Raw genomic sequence first — 17,637 nt, 5'->3', positions numbered from 1 at the left:
TCAGCAAAATTACTTAAATTATGTGTATGTATCTATGTAACTGATTCGCCTAATAGGTTTACATACCATAATATTATCCTCATTTTCGAGCTTAAGTCACTAATCTGTAATTAGAAAAAAAGATTAGCCATACAAAATTGTAATTATAAAATTATCTCAGATTAAACCGATAACTTTTTGGTGTCCAACCTAGTTTTATCGATTATATTTGTGAAGAAGTGGAGGAATGTCAAATGTAAAAGTAAACAGAAATTGACGCTAGCAAGGAAAAGAGGTGTGTAAAGGTATTTTTAATAAAATACTAAGTTAAATTATATTTAAATAGCATAATATGTTTAGCAAGTAGTGTAAAATGACGTTGAGCAGTACCACCAGCTCCGTCAGAATTGGGAAAGACCTCTCCGAGCCGTTCGCCACCAAACGGGGCTTCAGACAGGGCGACTCTCTTTCATGTGATTCCTTAATCTTATATTGGAGAAGATAATAAGAGCTGCAGAACTGAACCGCTCAGGAACAATTTACTACAAGAGCGTGCAATTTCTGGCTTATGCCGGTGACATCGATATCATCGCATCAAAAACCGCGAAGTCTGTTCTGCCTTTTCCAAGTTGGATGAGGAAGCAAAGCGAATGGGTCTGGTGGTAAACGAGGACAATACGAAGTATCTCCTGTCATCAAAGAAACAATCTGCACATTCGCGCCTTGGCTCCCACGTCACTGTTGGCAGTTATAGTTTCGAGAAAGTAGAGAATTTCGTTTACTTGGGAACCAGCATTAACACCGATAATAATGTCAGCATGGAGCTCCAACGCAGAATACCTCTTGCCAACAAGTGCTACTTTGGACTAAGTAGGCAATTCAGGAGTAAAGTCCTCTCTCGACGTACGAAAACTACACTCTACAAGTCACTCATCATGACCGTGCTGGTATATGGCGCAGAAGTATGGACAATGACAACATCCGATGAGGCGGCTCTTGGAGTATTCAAGAGAAAGATTTTGCGGAAGATTTACGGGCCTTTACACGTTGGCGACGGCGAGTACCGTAGACGATGGAACGATGAACTGTATGAGCTTTACAACGACATTGATATAGTGCAGCGAATTAAAATACAGCGGCTCCGCTGGCTTGGTCATGTCGTTCGAATGGACACCGACGCTCCAGCTCTGTAAGTATTCAACTCGGAACCCGCTGGTGGTAGCAGAGGAAGAGGAAGGTCCCCACCGAGATGGAAAGACTAGGTGGAGAAGGACTTGGCTTCACTTGGCATTTCCAATTGGCGCCAGTTGGCAGAGAAAAGAAACGACTGGCGTGCTTTGTTGAACTCGGCCAAAATCGCTTAGGCGGTTACAGCGCCAAATAAGAAGAAGAAGAATATGTGTAGCAAAAAATGTGACCATGGTGGCACCGAGAATAAGTTTAATTTTTCCTAAAATTGTGAGAATAAAAAGCACAACCAATTTGACAGCTAAAGAGCTTTGATTGAGATTATATTTATAATAAACGTATTTTTATTCTTTGCCGTACGTATATGTTTACACATAAAATTTCATGAGTACCTAGTACTCACGCGTTTTTTTTTTTCATTGCTTTCTGTATAAACATGTAAAGCATAAAAACCCTGCAGGGAGTGACGTTAGCTTATACCTAACTTTAGTCTGTTTACGCGAACACTAGTGCTAACTATTAACTGTGTATTTTGTTCGAAAAAAGCTAACTACTTTTGTGGGGCGATTGCCGCAAAAAAGTCAGACCTGGATACCTCTGCATTACATGTCAACTAACTTGTAACTAACTACTTTTGGACATAAAATATCAATAAGAAAAACAAAATATTTTTTTGTTTTTTTACTTTTTTATTTACTTATTTATTTACTTTATTTTATTACATTTCATATTTGTTAACATATTCTGCTCTGGGTGGCCCCATATTCGAACACCGTCAGACATAACTTCAAAATGATAGTATAAAATTTCGAACTTCCTTTTATTTGTCCTGAATACGAAAAAGAATCTGCGAAGTTCAGAAAAAAAGTGTATTGAAAGTAATTTTTGTATGAGGATATTTAATAGAAACTTGTAAAGAAAACCAACTCCCGATTGCGTCTGCATGACTCCTGCACGACTTTATAATTCTCTTTAAGTTGGTTTTGTCATAGCTAATTAAAAGTGAGGTATTAATCGAAATCTCGCCAAAAAGCTAACTATAAGTTGGTTAGTTTTAACAATTGATAATTTTTCACTGCAGGGAAGTGAACTTGGCAACTTTTCACTCTAAGGCAGCGAAGTACTATTTTGTGATACATATGTATGTATCAGGGTAGCCAACTAATTTTTGAGAATTCCCCTATTTCGACAAAGACATTCCCCGATTTTGCCCGAAATTTCGTAAAATTCTCCACCCATAGATAGGACTGCCAAATATCTCTGTTGCCAAACCGGGGCACCTTTGGGGGGCCTCTTGCTCCTTTCCCTTTCGTTTCGACAAAAATTACGTGCGAAAGGATCTAGTAAAATTTTATTTTGACAGACAAAAACAAAAACATAAAAACATGAGATCATGAGATCATTACAACGTACGCCAACAAAACAAAACAACTTATCACAACTAAAGCACAGAGAATTTTTCACAGTGCATGCAACTTTTTTTATTCTTTATAAAAATACAGTTTATACTAAATACATCAAAAAACATAAAAATAGAATTTCTAAATTTTGTGCTAAACTCTTGAAATTTCAATAAATTTGCATACAAATTTGCAGCTTTCTAATCAGACTTTTTATAAAAATTTTGAAAACGAAGTTTTGCAGCCCATTAAATTTTAGTTGATTTTTGGTATTTTTTTGCTGAGAGTTTCTTCCATACAAACTATGTTCGACAATTCTTTTTATATGGAAGACACTGTCAGCAAAGACAAAAAGCTAAAATCAACGTAATTATCTGGCAACTTCAGACTTGCACTTTATTAATTGGCCCCAAAGCTACATTTAAAAAAATTTTCTGAAGGATCTCATTAGAAATTGTGATCTGATGAAAGAGCCTCCGAGCCAATAACTTTTTAGGGCACTGTTAAGTACTCTAGGTTTCATGAAAGAAAAAAAATTTATGTACAAGATAATTTTTCGTTGCTGTGAACTTGTTTCAAAACTTCTGTCTTTTCCTTAATATAATTGTAAAACTCTGTGCGCGACATTTTGAACGTATTTAGGTACATATTAATTAATCAGCGCTTTGCACTTACCGATTGCTTTTTCATTATTAAGTTAAAAAAATATTTAAATTCCATGGTGCCTCTAATGGGATTCGAACCTAGACTCTCTGGAAATTAGCAAATTGTGGCAAGCATCTTCGCGCACCCAGCTGCAGCCAGACATGTAAATGTGCATTCAAATGTTGAGTTTGAATCAACACCACGCGTACGTGGTGTGAAAGTATTATTTTTAAATACGAACATTTTAAAACGATAATCAAATAAAAAATATATTCATGTTTAGGTACTATGCGTTTTTCCCTCAGTGAATTCATAAAATTTTTCTGAAAATTACAACGCGTTTTTTCTCGTAGTGCAGTGGTTTTTGAACTTTTATTCAAATTTGTGCAATCAAATCGAAAACCGGGAAGTTTTAAGACCGGGACACCGAGACAAATGGTCTAAAACCGGGACATGTCCGGGAAAACCGGGACGTCTGGCAGACCTACCCATAGACATCTTCTAATAAAAAAACAAGTAAAGAAGTATAAGTTCGGGTGAAACTGAACTTTATATACCCGGCGCAGGTATCAAATATCGTCGTTTCAACTTTCTCTAAAGTACATTTGCATAATAAACAGTCGGTTTTTCCCCCGATTTCAAACTTTTTCGGTAATATGCTGACTTATACTTAGTAAAATAATTGAGCCAAGTTTGGTAGAAATCTATCAAGTGGTTACCGAGATACACCTTCTAGTCATAAAGTGGGCGCTGCCACGCCCAATTCCTAAAAGTCTATAGCAGTCTTATTCAATGTTAAGAGATAGTTGTAACTATTAACTCGGAGTAAATTAGCGTCCTCAGTCATTGAAATATCTGAGTTTTCGGCTGTCTTAAATTAACCGTTATACGGGAAGTGGGTGTAATTTTAGTCTGATTTGAATAACTAGCAAGGAATTTCTTTCTCGTACTAAGGATATTGAGTGCACGGAATTGGGTATTCTGTAAATTACCGTTATATGGGAGGTGGGCGTGGTTATTGCCCGATTTCAAAGATTTTCAACAGATTTCTTAGCTAGGTCCTGGGCAAGGCTCATACCGAATTTGGTAAGGATTGGTGAAGCGGCTACTAAGATAGGGTATTTCATCATAAGTGGGCGGGGTCACGCCCCTTTTCCAAAATTTCATAATAATATTATTTTGCTCCAAAATTCTGCATCATATACCAATTTTCAACATTTTGGATTCAATATTTACTGAAATATACCGTTATATGAGAAGGGGGCGTGGTTATAGTCCGATTTCGCCCATTTTCAATAGCAACCTACCTTGGATAAAGGGCAACCTATCTACCAAATTTTGTTGAGATATCTCAATTTTTGCTCGAGTTATCGTGTACACGCACAGACGGACGGACGGACAGACAGACATGGCTTAATCGACTTCTCTTTTCATTCTGATCTTTTATGTATACATTTGTCTATGTCTATCTCGATTCCTTTAGGCTGTTACAACCAACCGTTATGCGAACAAAGTTATAATACCCTGTGCACAAGTGCGCTCGGGTATAAAAATGTAATATAATATTTACATACATACAACGGTCGGAAAATTTTTAGTCGTACCAAATTTTGACAAGTTTTCACAATTATTTTTTTTTTTAAATTAAATTCGAGTTATTTTTATAAAAATATAGTTCATTGTATAACGAAAACAGTTTCATTCCAAGTATCAAACTTTGTGCAATATTTAAAAAAAAAAATCAACAAGCTTTCGTATCGAGCTCTTTAATTTGATGTTCTAGAAAAATTTTGAGTACGCAGTTTGTAGCCCACTGAAGTACCTAAAAATTTCCGTTTTAAATTTTTTTGGCCGAAGGTGTTGCGGTTTTCTTCCATATAAAATAAATTGTGTTTGTTCGTTATATGAAAGCAAATGCTACAAAGTAAATTCTAAAAAATCAACGGTAACTTTAGCCATTTGGAGCTTTATTATACTAGAATTGAACGAGCTACAAAACTGCAGACGGCTCATTCCACGTTGACGGGTGAGACATTTCAACTTAAATTTTTTTTAAATCATTATGAAATTAGTGAAGCAAAAAAAAAAATTGTTTCCACCTAATTCCTTACAGAAAACAGTTCATCCCCCGATTCCCCATGTAAACTGAAATTTCCCACAAAAAACGGTCCATTCCCCGATTCCCCACGCAAACTGAAATTCTCCACATGTACGTGCATATGTATGTACATTAGACTGCATCACTCCCCATACAAAAAAAAAAAATCGGTACTGTTTTTCCATTGGAATTATAAAATCTATTATATTTTAAGAGGTCCACCAAAATATTTCGAAAAAATATTAAGATTTAAGTGAGCTGTACCGATTTGAAAATACCTCCAAAGATGGAGTTTTTTATGAATAGAAATAGTTTCTTGAAGATTTTTTTTGAAAAAATCCCCTCAAGTGACAAAACGGTTTAAGCTTAAAAAAATTTGCGTAAAAATATTTTTAAAAAATTAAAAAAAAAATTTTAACGGAATCGTAATAATAAGATTTTTGATGCTGTTTTTACCTTTTTTCAAAGATAGTATAAGAAAAAATTTAATAACTGAGCCTAACCTCTCCCGATTTAGACTTGGGAGATATCATTGGAAAGGTATTTTCTCACCCTTTTTATATCGTTGCTAATAAACTCATTCAAAGGATGAAAGGGAAAGGTAGGATGAACGAATATCATTCAAAGTTGAATTAAGATGTGTTGGTGTTTGAAAAAAAAAATATTGGGACCCGAATGCCTTTTTCACATAAATAAAAACAGTGGGAAAATACCTTTCTACCGAGATACCATAAGTCTAAATCAGAATAGTTTTGGGCCAGTTATTTAAGTTTTTCGTAAATCAATCTTTGAAAAAAGTAAAAAAACAGCATCAAAAATCTCATTATTACGATTCCATTGAAAAGATTTCTAAATATTTTTATGCAGAATTTTTAAGCCTAATTTGTTTTGTCATCTGAGGGCACGTTTTTCAAAAAGTTCTTTAAGAAACTATTTTTATTCATAAAAAACTATATTTTTGGAGGTATTTTCAAATCGGTCCAGTTCGCTTAAATCTTAATATTTTTCCGAAATATTTTGGTGGACGTCTTAAAATATAATAGATTTTGTAATCCCGGCGGAAAAACCGCAACTTTTTTTGGTGATGCAGTCTAATGTACATACATATGTACATATGGCCCACTTCGCCGAAAACGAAACCAAGGTGAAGTATCCCTGCAAAAAATTGTGCGACTAATCTCTAAAGGGAGTATTCCAAGATTACTCTCAATCGAGTACAATTGGGCATTAATTAGTCGCAACTGGTCTCATACGGGTAGTAATGGAGATAAATTAGTCTCGACTGGTCCCTTACGAGTATAATTGGAGATTAGTCCCCGGACTCATCTCTAACGGGCACTATTAACAATTTAATGATATGTGCGCACTTAGTCAATGAAATTTCATGTGCGGCGTTGGCACACAGAGAGAGTATTCGCTTAAGAAAGATGAGCACCATGGTTCGAATCGCGGCTGGCGCAAATTTTTATTTTTATTTTTTAAAAGTGAATAGTCGCTTTTTGTAGCCCTTCGGGTATAAAGGAGAACAATTAGTCTCTTCATAGGACATGCTCGAACAAAAGCGAACAGTTCATTCCATATAAAGAGGTCAAAAGTGGTATTAGTCTCATTTTCCTTTGCGATTGCTCCCGAAGTCACCCCGGATTAGTCGCATTTTTTGCAAGGATTTTTTTCTCAGGTTTTGGAGATTTTGGATAATGCCTGGGTCATACATATTCTAAGGTATCGGACAACATAAATATTGACACAACTCTCCTTCTCTCAATCACGAAAATTCACTTAATCCCGAGACATCTTTAAATTAACGAAAATTAAAAAATCACAACTTGAAACTAAGTGGCAGTTGATATTTGCTTCTCTTCGTTTGCCTTGTATTATTTTTGAGTTAATATAAAAAGAATTTGACAAAAAAATCAGTTATTAGTCTTCTATATGAAAATAAAGTCGGCAGTATTTTTTAATGTAATGTAACAGTTCAAAATATCAAACAGTTTTTTGGCGCGGAATTCACCAGGTTAAAAAATGGGAATGTCTAGTTTTCTTCGAGTATTTTCGGCCCTTTTTCGCAGTGAAATAAGATAGTTCCTCGTATTCTTCTTTATCCATGTGTTTTAGGTGGAAAACTATTTGTAACGTAACAGTCTTTTTTACTAATTGAATTTTCAGGTAATTTTTTTTTATTAGTTAGATAGAGGGCTCGTTTTGCAAGCATTATTTACAGCTAGTCGACGTGTTATTGTCCTATAATTAAAAGTTTATTCTTTTTTACTTACATAGGCTCAGAAAATAAGTATTACGTAGAAAAATAAAATAACGCGAGGATTAGGTTATTTAAAATGGAACAAGCCCAAAAGGACTGAAATAAGAAGCTAAAATAAGAAGAAAATTTTCAGATTAAATAAAAAAAAACTGCTGGAACTATTTCGCCTATTTTTTTAGTACTAATGTTGTCCTTCAAAATCCACTCTCGAATGGTGCTATACGATTTTTCCTTCAAGGGTTATGGCCATAAAATAATAAATAAATAAATACATAAAACACCGCCAAACCAAGCATTTGCTTTCTAACTCATTACGTCATTTTTAATGGTCATAGCTTTTCAAGGAAAAATCTTTAAGCACCACTCAAATGCGCATTTTGAAGGGTAAGAATAGTACTAAATGGCTTAGAGAAAAACAAAAATTGCTATTGACCTCGAAAATCCTGTAGGGGATACACCCGCGGAAGCCCTGCTGAGGTATACCTTACCAGAATATAGCTATCCACGTTACAGCGCAAAATATAGAGTCGGGTGGCTTTTGGTTTTTTGCAGGTTCACAGCAAACCGAATATATTTACTTAAATCGCGATTCTAACGCGTTACACGAAGTTGCTTGCTGAAGGTCCACGAAGAAAAAGAAAAACGTTCTTTTCCTTATCAAGCAAGTCGATGTGTAGGTGAAAACGAAATGTCATAAGTTATGGCGTTACCAGATTTGTAAGAAATATACATTTAAACATAAATATTTTAGAGCTACATACATTATACTAGTTTACTATTCGAACGCCACAATCCTCAACATCTTGGCGCAGTTCTAAGCTCGAGCTCGAGTTCTACGTTGAAAATTACTTCTGAAACGACCTGCAGCTGCACATTATCAGAAACTTTCAGATCTGTATTCATAATTATCATGTTGTTAGTTTTTTTGGATTACATGTCAAATCGCAAATCTACTAAATTCATGCTACTTATTGCATAAAACACACTAAACGCTATTTAAAAACCTAATTATAATCTTATCGCTAGACATTTATCACACAGGTAACGTAACAGTCTCTTTCTGTAACGTAATAGTACGACTATTTTTTGCAAATATTGACCTCGAAATGAATTTTATCAGTTCAATGAATACGTAGCTCTTGAGTTCCGTCCTTAAGCTAGTAAACTACGTACCAACTTTTGAAAATATTATATTAGGAGAGCAGACTTTTTCGATAATATAAAGCAGCTTTAAAAAGTACTTCCAAAAATTGTAATGTTACAGTCCGCTGTTGAAACATTCATAACTCCTAAACAAGAGGAGTTACGATATATTTTGCGTATATATTAAAATAGCCACATACTTATGAGTCAAACCACGCCAACTGTGTCAATGAATTTTCATTGACATTCTGGAAAGTGAAGACAATTGTGGGAATCTGTAGATAATTATAGAACAAAAACACACTTTGGACGGTTTTTCGAAATTGCACTTCGTTTTGGTTTTTTTTGGTATTATAAGAATATTGTAATTTTTGAGAGAAAAATTCGTAACTCGCGACCCATTTGATGAAATTGGATCAAATAAATGAGAGTTGCTGAAGCTTTTCCCTTTACAATAGAAAGATTTGCAGTATAAAATTTGCAAAACAATTAATTCTTTAATAACAATAATTTAAGCAATTGCAATTATTTAGATCTTCTAGGCCAGCGATTGCAGCGAAATTTTGGCACAATATACTCTAAACTCTTGTTTTTAAGTTCCAAAAAGAAAAAAAAATGGTCTTTCCAATTTTGACAGTCGCTATCGATTTTTTTCTCACCTTTAAGCCTTGAGTAAATAGCTATTTTCATATAAGCTTGTGTGAGTGATAGCATTTTTATGTTAATTAATGAATAATTATACAAGTACGTACATTATTTAACGTATAACTTGAAACATCAATGTTTATTTACAACTTATGAATATAAGGTATTTGAAAATCAATGTGAGCCAAAATGTAATGTAACAGTCCGCGTTTTGGGCCATATGTAAATAGTTATGTATGTATTTCCATACATATGTAATTATAATAAACGTATACGAATTTACTAGCTTCTGCAAAAGAAGAAGCATGGTTGATGATGCCAGGATGTGCCCAGTTGGTTTGGGTTGAAAGTTATACAAATTTTGTAATGAGCACGCCGTGTGTCTGGAGTGCTTAATTGTGATAGCAAGCACCTTCGCCATTGTTTTGTCTGCAAAAAACATATTCGTGCTGCAGTCGGGATAGATTGCGAAACGGATACGATGATGCAGCCAAGTGGAAAAAAACCATTTCAAAATGAATTTTCACGGAAACATTATCGTGGACTATTGTTTTCGAGTAATTGCTTAATTCGATTAATAAATCCCAGCTAGCGTTATCCTATTAGTTCGGAGGAAGTTATAATTGTATTTACATATGTATATGAATTTAAAGTGTTACATCAAAGAAATATTTTCACTCAACTAAAACACAACGCGAGAGAATAAATTTTACAAACATTACAGAGAAACGCTTTAGTTGGGGTTGGGGTTGTAGAATCACCGCTACCTTAAAAATAAACGTGGTTAACAATTTTTCCAACTCGGTGGGACAGGATTTTAAAGGGTTGGGATTCTATGCCCAAACAATAACATTATTAAATGTTTATTTGGGGTGCTAAGCGACTGATACGTCAAAAGAATAAAATGAGTTAAAACAATAACCTTTTAGTCGCTTAGTTGCCGTTTTCTCAAAAAGGTTTTAAAATTTATCTGTCCTTCAAACACATTTTTTTAAAACAATTGTTTCGACACGCGCATGGTGTCTTCATCGGTTGCTGGTGTTCAACTAAACATTCCCTGCAAAAAATACTAATCGACTAATCCGGGATGACTCCGGGAGCAATCGCAAAGGAACGTGCGACTAATACCACTTTTGATCTCTTTATATGGAATGAACTGTTCGCTTTTGTTCGAGCATGCCCTATGAAGAGACTAAAGGCGGGTTCACCGTTCGTGTCCGGACAACTTTCTATTTGCTGTCAAAACATTTTTGCCGGAGAGGGTGCTGAAGTACGGTTCACCGTTTAGTTCGGCACATTTAATTTTGTTCTGAAACAAACAGCTGATGATAGTGTTGCCTACATACGATTTTGAGCGCAAATAACACATGCAATTCGCTGCAAACGCATATAAAGGAGAACGCGGTAACCCGAATCATCAAGTCGTTCGGACAGAAAATCAAAATCAATTTGATTCGAACAAAGAGTGTTTAGCACATTTTTGTCCCGCTCTCAGTGAGACAAAGTGGGTAAAGGAACGCGTAAAATTACTATCAAAAATTGTCCGGACACGAACGGTGAATCCGTCTTAGTTGTTTCCCTTTTATACCCGAACTGGTACAAAAAGTGTTGCCACAAAAAAATTACCAAATTCCTCAAAAACAAACGAAAAATCCTCAAAATCCGAACAAATTACTCAAAATTATCTTATTACAGATATGAGTATGGTGTACTTATACTATTTACAGGTACTTAGTATAAAAATTAATTACATCTCCAATTCAATTGGTATATTTGTTCTTGCGGTTCAAAAAAGTATCACCGTTATTTTTTATGCCTTGGTTTGTATATAATATTGCTGCAACTATATCAGTGCTCAATCTGGTCCTCAAGTCAGTCCTACACATTTTTAAACTACTAAATATACGTTCTACTGAAGCATTAGAAAATGGCTATATTAGTAATGCCAATATAATTTTTTTTTTAATTGGGAAACTTATATGAACCTGAAGAATCTTTTAATTCAAAAACTTTTCCTATAGTTTTCTGGATCTAATGAGAAATCAATATGAAATCAATCCTTATGATCGAACAATGCGTGTTCTCTCCATTCGTTACCGACATTTTGCAAGTTTAAAATAAGTTGAAAATATAACGTTGGAATGAAAAAAATTATCGGAAACATTTTGAATATTTAGCAGCAAATGCAGATGTGCTTAAGAGCGAAAAACACCTTACAAGCGGCTTGACAAACCAAGCGAAATATCTCTTTCCTTAAAGCTATGTATGTTGTGTATGGGGGTGTTTGAAGGTTTGACAAGCCGCTATGTTGACGTTTGATCAAACCGGTTACGTTGTGTTTGATAAAATCGCCTCATTCGCAACGTAATGAGGACGCGAGAGAGGAAGATTGAAGAAAACAAAACCCTTTTATATTGTGAACCGGAAGAAAACTAAAATTCTTTGCTTGAACAAGTCAATGGGAAAAGTAGGTTTGAAGAATGTTTGACAGGCCACTTGTGTGGTGTATTTCGCTCTTTATAAAACTTCGAAAAGCTTTTTGTTTAAAAATTTGCAAAACGATTTAACATTTCTCTTGTGTAAAACATGGCTGCATTTGTTATCTGCAAATATATTGAGAGAAAATTCCTCAAAAATTCTTCAAAATAAAAATGCTCAAAAATACTCAAGCGCACCCGAAATTCCTCACGTTTTGAGGAATTACTCACAAAGCGGCAACACTGCTCACTTTAAAATGATAAAAATAAATATTTGCGCCAGCCGCGATGCAAACCAGGGTGCTCAAGTTTGTTAAGCGAATACTCTCTCTATGTTCCAACGCCGCACATGAAATTTCATTGACTAAGTGCGTACATATCATTAAATCGTTAATAGTACCCGTAAGGTCTCCATTAGTACGCGTATGAGACTAGTTGCGACTAATTAATGCCCAAAATACATACATATGTACATAGGTTATACAAAGGAAACAGTATTACAAACTAATATAGTGCCAACAAAGAAATAAACATCAACGTAAAAAGAACGAAAAACGAAGTTAACTTTAAGGCGTAAAGCGGACAAGAATAATGTGGGCCAATATCGCGATTTGCAGAAACATTTTTATTTGCATGAGTATGTAAAGATTCTAAAATATTCAATCTATTAAAACTACATTCAGCCGGTCGTATCGTCACAGTCGTGAACCAGCAACTCGTCACGTAAAACTGTAAATATCGGATTATGACAGTCGCGATCGTACTCATGTTATCGTAATTCGGTATTATGATATACATGAGCGAGCAGCTTAACATACTAGTTCGTTCGAACTGTCATTCAATCAACGACTGGCTGTCGTAAACGCGTAAATCTATACAATATAATAAAATTGTAACAGACTGATGTCTTTACATTTTAGATATTAAAGAAAAATTACCATGGGGGGTCTTTATTAGAGCAATAAAATCCAAATCATTAATTTTTAGAATTTTTATCTGTCTGTCTGTCCGTCTGTCTGTCTGTTTGGTTGTATGCGCATCACTCGAAAACTAATGCATGAAATTGAATGCAGTTTTCACCGATGCATTGCTGAGGACTAACTTAAAATATAGGAAGAAAAACAAATAAGAGGGTTGCCCCTGTTAGAAAATTGCACTTTAAGTAAATTGATAAGATAAAGTAAATATTGCTATATGGCTATCTAAAGAAAGAGGTTTCGATACGATACGATACCATATCGGTACTTTGGCATTCGATACCGATATTTTCTACTCGATAGTTTTAAAACGATATTTTTTGGAATCGATTACCACAATCCTAGTATCGTATCGAATGTCATATAGCGTTTTCTTTTCTCAAAAAAAGTTCTGCCCTTTTATGTGGGAACTCTTAGGCTTTCTGCTCATTGGTCGTCCAATCATAGTTGAGTCATAGTTATCGTCATGAAGCAACGATTACATGACGATTACACTTCTGCACACTTGGTCGTGATATTTCAATTCATTTGGCGTCTAAAAATTCACTTGGAGCAGGTATTTTCTGTTTTTTTTTGTTGATATTTTCGCGAAATATTTACAAAAACCTGCAATTTTTTAAATATAGACTGTGCTGCAACATTTCTAGACGTAATTTTCCAGTAATATCTCTTCTTTTCTTTTCCTGGAATGTGTTTTGTGTATGCACACAGAGACTTAATACAATTTCGTCATATTTTATAGTTAAAACGCTCATATTTATTAAATTTTAATGCAATTATCCACTTTTTAATAATTTCCACAGATTTTATGCAAAAAAATACTAATTTTTATACAATTTTAATGCAAATATTAACTTTTTCACTAATTTTCCCCCATAAAATGTAAACAAACAATGCGTGCACAACGATTAGCAAACGACAGTGCCGTACTTATCCGTTTCTGCATCTTCTACGATTTGCCGATAACTAGCCGATAACGACAAGTGTGCAGATCTCCTTTGAAATGCATGTGCTCGGCTCAAAATTTCAGGGCGAGACGATAACGCAACTATGATTGGACGACAAGTGTGCAGATAGCCTTACTTTGCATTGCCCTGAAACCTCAGAAAATGTGGCGTTTTTTATATGAGAATGAAACAGAAATTATACTACTCCATCACAATTTATTTATAGAACTTAATAAAGCTGAATTATTCACATGGCCTGTAAGTCTTTAGTAATTTTAAATCAAATACTTATTTCTTATACGAAAAATAATTGTAATTTTACAAGCGTAAATTAAAAATCAACCGAGCAACTCTCACACTCACGTTTATTTGAGGGCTGAAAAGGCAGCACTTTTGCCGGATCAGAGCGCAACCTGCTGAGAAAAGAACACGACGCCTTGTGAAAGGACTGAGAAAAGAACATGAAAATTTGACAACGCTAACTCAAGGCAGAATAAGTGCAGCCTTTTTTCGAGAAAAGAAAACGCTAATAAACTCACATTCCAACACTGAGGGAAAAAAATTTTAGAATTAAAAAAAAACGTGCTAAATTGAAAAAATACGCATATGAAAGAGCACCAACCCAACTCGTTTTAAATTTGAGTATATACGTTATAAAATATGTGGTTGTGAAGTGCGCAGATGCTTTTTCGTAATTAAGAAGAAAAAAAAATTAATTTTATGTTCCGTCTGATGGTAATTGAACCGGGACCCTCTTGGCCGCAACCAATTGTATCAAGCGTCTTTGCACACTAAGCTACAGCCATACATGTAAAGGTGTTTTCAAATGTTGAGTTTGAATCAACATCACAGCGCGCGATTAGTGCATTATGTCATACCATATATGTATGTGTTGTCACCGCTGTGCATGCTTTGTATACATATACATATGAAAAAGCATCCGAGACGTGCAAAACGCCATCCGTGTAGTGAAATATGCTTCATTTTAATACGGGCATATTTGAATTGAATATTTCCATTATATGTACGTAGTGTATGTATAATGGAAAAATCCATTTTGCTAAGACTTTTCACTTGATTTAAATACGAACATTTTTAAACGGTAATCAAATACAAAATTGTTATTCTTACAACGCGCTTTTTTTTCTCAGTGAAGGATAATGGTATTAAAAGCTCAACCTAATATTACCGGCGAGAGTTTTTCTACGCACGCACGCAAGTTTTTCTCATTTGATAAGCCCAAATCAATTTGCGTGCAGTGTTGCCGTTTTAGCCCTTTGGTGGCTAGATTTAGCTACAACATACTTTTTTTGGCCACATAAATTTAAAACTGCCCCTAGCCCTTTTTTTAGCCCTTTGGAGAATTTATTCATACTTGGCATGAAAAAGTTATATATGCTTAATTTGATATCATTTTTTTTTATCTATGTAAGAGATGAATTTTTAAACTAAGAAAGACTGATATACATATATGTATTGTATGTTCCTTACGTTTTTATACTACTATAGTTCAAAATAGATACGTTTACGGCCCTTAGTATGCTTTATTTGTTAAATGGCCCATCAAGTCGATTGACCGTGTGTGTTTTTGTGGTGTGATTGCACCAGCTGCTGGTGCGACTTCAAAAACTATTTGAAAATTTTATGATTGTACCAGCATGCTGGTGTCGTCAGTGGTGAAATTAGCTAAATTTTCTAAGTAAAAAGTATTTTGGCGGAAATTTCTTGCCCTATATGGGTCAAAGCCGTGTTTGTGGAAGAATAAGTTCACGATATTGCAGTTGTGAATTTCAAAAAAAAACAAGTAAGAAAGTCTAAGTTCGGACGGAGCCGAACTTTAAATACCCGGCGCAAGTATTAATATTTTAAATTTTCAGCCATTTAGTATGCTGTATCAAGGCCATAAACTGTGCCAAGTTTTGAAGAAATTGGTGAAGCGGTTACCAAGTAATACACATGTAACCATAAGTGGGCGTGGCTACGCCCATTTTCCAAAAATTTATAATATTCTTATTTTTCGTCTAAAAATTATTGTAAATATCAATTTTGAGTGAATAATCTCCAGTAGTTACTAAAATATCGCAGTTTTTGTATTTCTGAAAATTACCGTTATATGGGAAGTGGGCGTGGTTAAAGTCCGATTTCGGCCATTTTCAATACCAACCTACCTTGGATTAAGGGAAACCTACATACCAAATTTCGTTGAGATATCTCAATTTTTGCTCGAGTTATCGTGTACACGGACGGACGGACAGACGGACAGACGGACGGACAGACAGACATGGCTTAATCGATTTCTTTTTTCCTCCTGATCATTTATGTATACATTTCTCTATATCTATCTCGATTCGTTTTGGCTGTTACAAACAACCGTTATGTGAACAAAATTAATATACCCTTGTGCACAAGTGCGCTCGGGTATAAAAACAATGTTTAAAAAAATGGTAGAAGAATTATGAAATTTCGGCTCTAATCATTTCGACCTTTCCTCGACCTCATTTGTAAAGAAATAAATATTGTACCAGCATGCTGGTAAGTTATATGCTTCGAGCCTGATGGAGCCAGCAAGCTGGTACGTATATTTCCCCTTTTATACAAAAAGGTTTTTGGTTGGATAAAATATTAGCTTTTTTTGCAGACTTCATTGTTTTTCTATACCATTACTTATTGAAAATGTTTGCGTGTATACTTATTAGGGATGTCAATTTTCGGGGTTTTGTCGATCCCGGGATTTTCGGGATCTGAAAATACAATCCCGGGATTGTCCCGAAATTCAGGCAAAAGTGCAACACATCTGTGATCATCCTATTATAGTATTTTAAATCAGATTGATATAACAAAAAAAGTACAATTTATTGTAATTCATTTACATATTTATTAAGGCGATAAATCAGTATTTTCAATCAACAAAAAACAAACATAAAATTTGACAAACATATATGTATGTATGTATTTTTTTTTTGTTAATTTAAAAAAATATATGTGTATGTGCAATTTTGAAGTTGCGAAAATATCCCGTTGACGTTTTATATTTTTTTTTGCTACAAAAAAATTCGTTATAAGGAAGAAAATGCCCAACATCGTCAGTAAGTTTTTAGCAACTTTAAAATTGCACTTTATTGTATTAAATTCAATGGGCTATAAAACTGCATAATAGAATTTTTTGTAAAAATTATGATTAAAAAGTTTGATATTTTTATGATAATTTGGTGAACTTAAACCAACTTTCTCTAAAGTGTGAAATTTTGATTTACATGATTTTTGTTGTAAAATGAGCTATATATTTTTTTTAATTAACAAAAAAATACCATGAAAAATATTTTGAATATTGCAAGAAAATTTATGCAAAATATTTTTGTAAGTGACTGTATTTGGTACAGCAGTAATTGCCTATGTAACTATATAAAATTTTTTGAATCACTGTTTGAGATCAATTTAAGATATTATCAGTATATTTAAGTAATAATAAAAAAGTTAACACATTTAAGTAAACAATAAATATATAAGTGCATCACCTATTCCATTTCGAGCGAAGCAAAATTATTCCTTCTGTTACGGGGAAAAAGAAAGAAAAGTCCTTGTTTTCAATAGCAGTCTATTAATTCACGTTTATTTCATTAATTGTGAAAAGCACAGCTTTAAAAAAATTTCGTCTATTTGTCTTCCTTTTTCGAACACGTACTTTTGGCGATGTGTCATTTTTTTTCTTTTCCACTATGGGTCGTTTGTTTATCGGACGATGGGTGATATGTTATCGGGCGATGGGTGTTTTGGCGGCAACATCCCCCTCCGCGTAAATTACCCTAGGGTTGTTTACCTCTTTCTAAGCCGACGTCTAATTTAGCCACCTTTGTCGCTGGCCTCTCCATAATACCGCA

This window comes from Rhagoletis pomonella, unplaced genomic scaffold, assembly GCF_013731165.1.
Source record: "Rhagoletis pomonella isolate Grant_MI unplaced genomic scaffold, Rhpom_1.0 Rhpom_scaffold_00002, whole genome shotgun sequence".
Classification (NCBI taxonomy): Eukaryota; Metazoa; Arthropoda; class Insecta; order Diptera; family Tephritidae; genus Rhagoletis; species Rhagoletis pomonella.
This window is presented reverse-complemented; position numbering follows the sequence as displayed.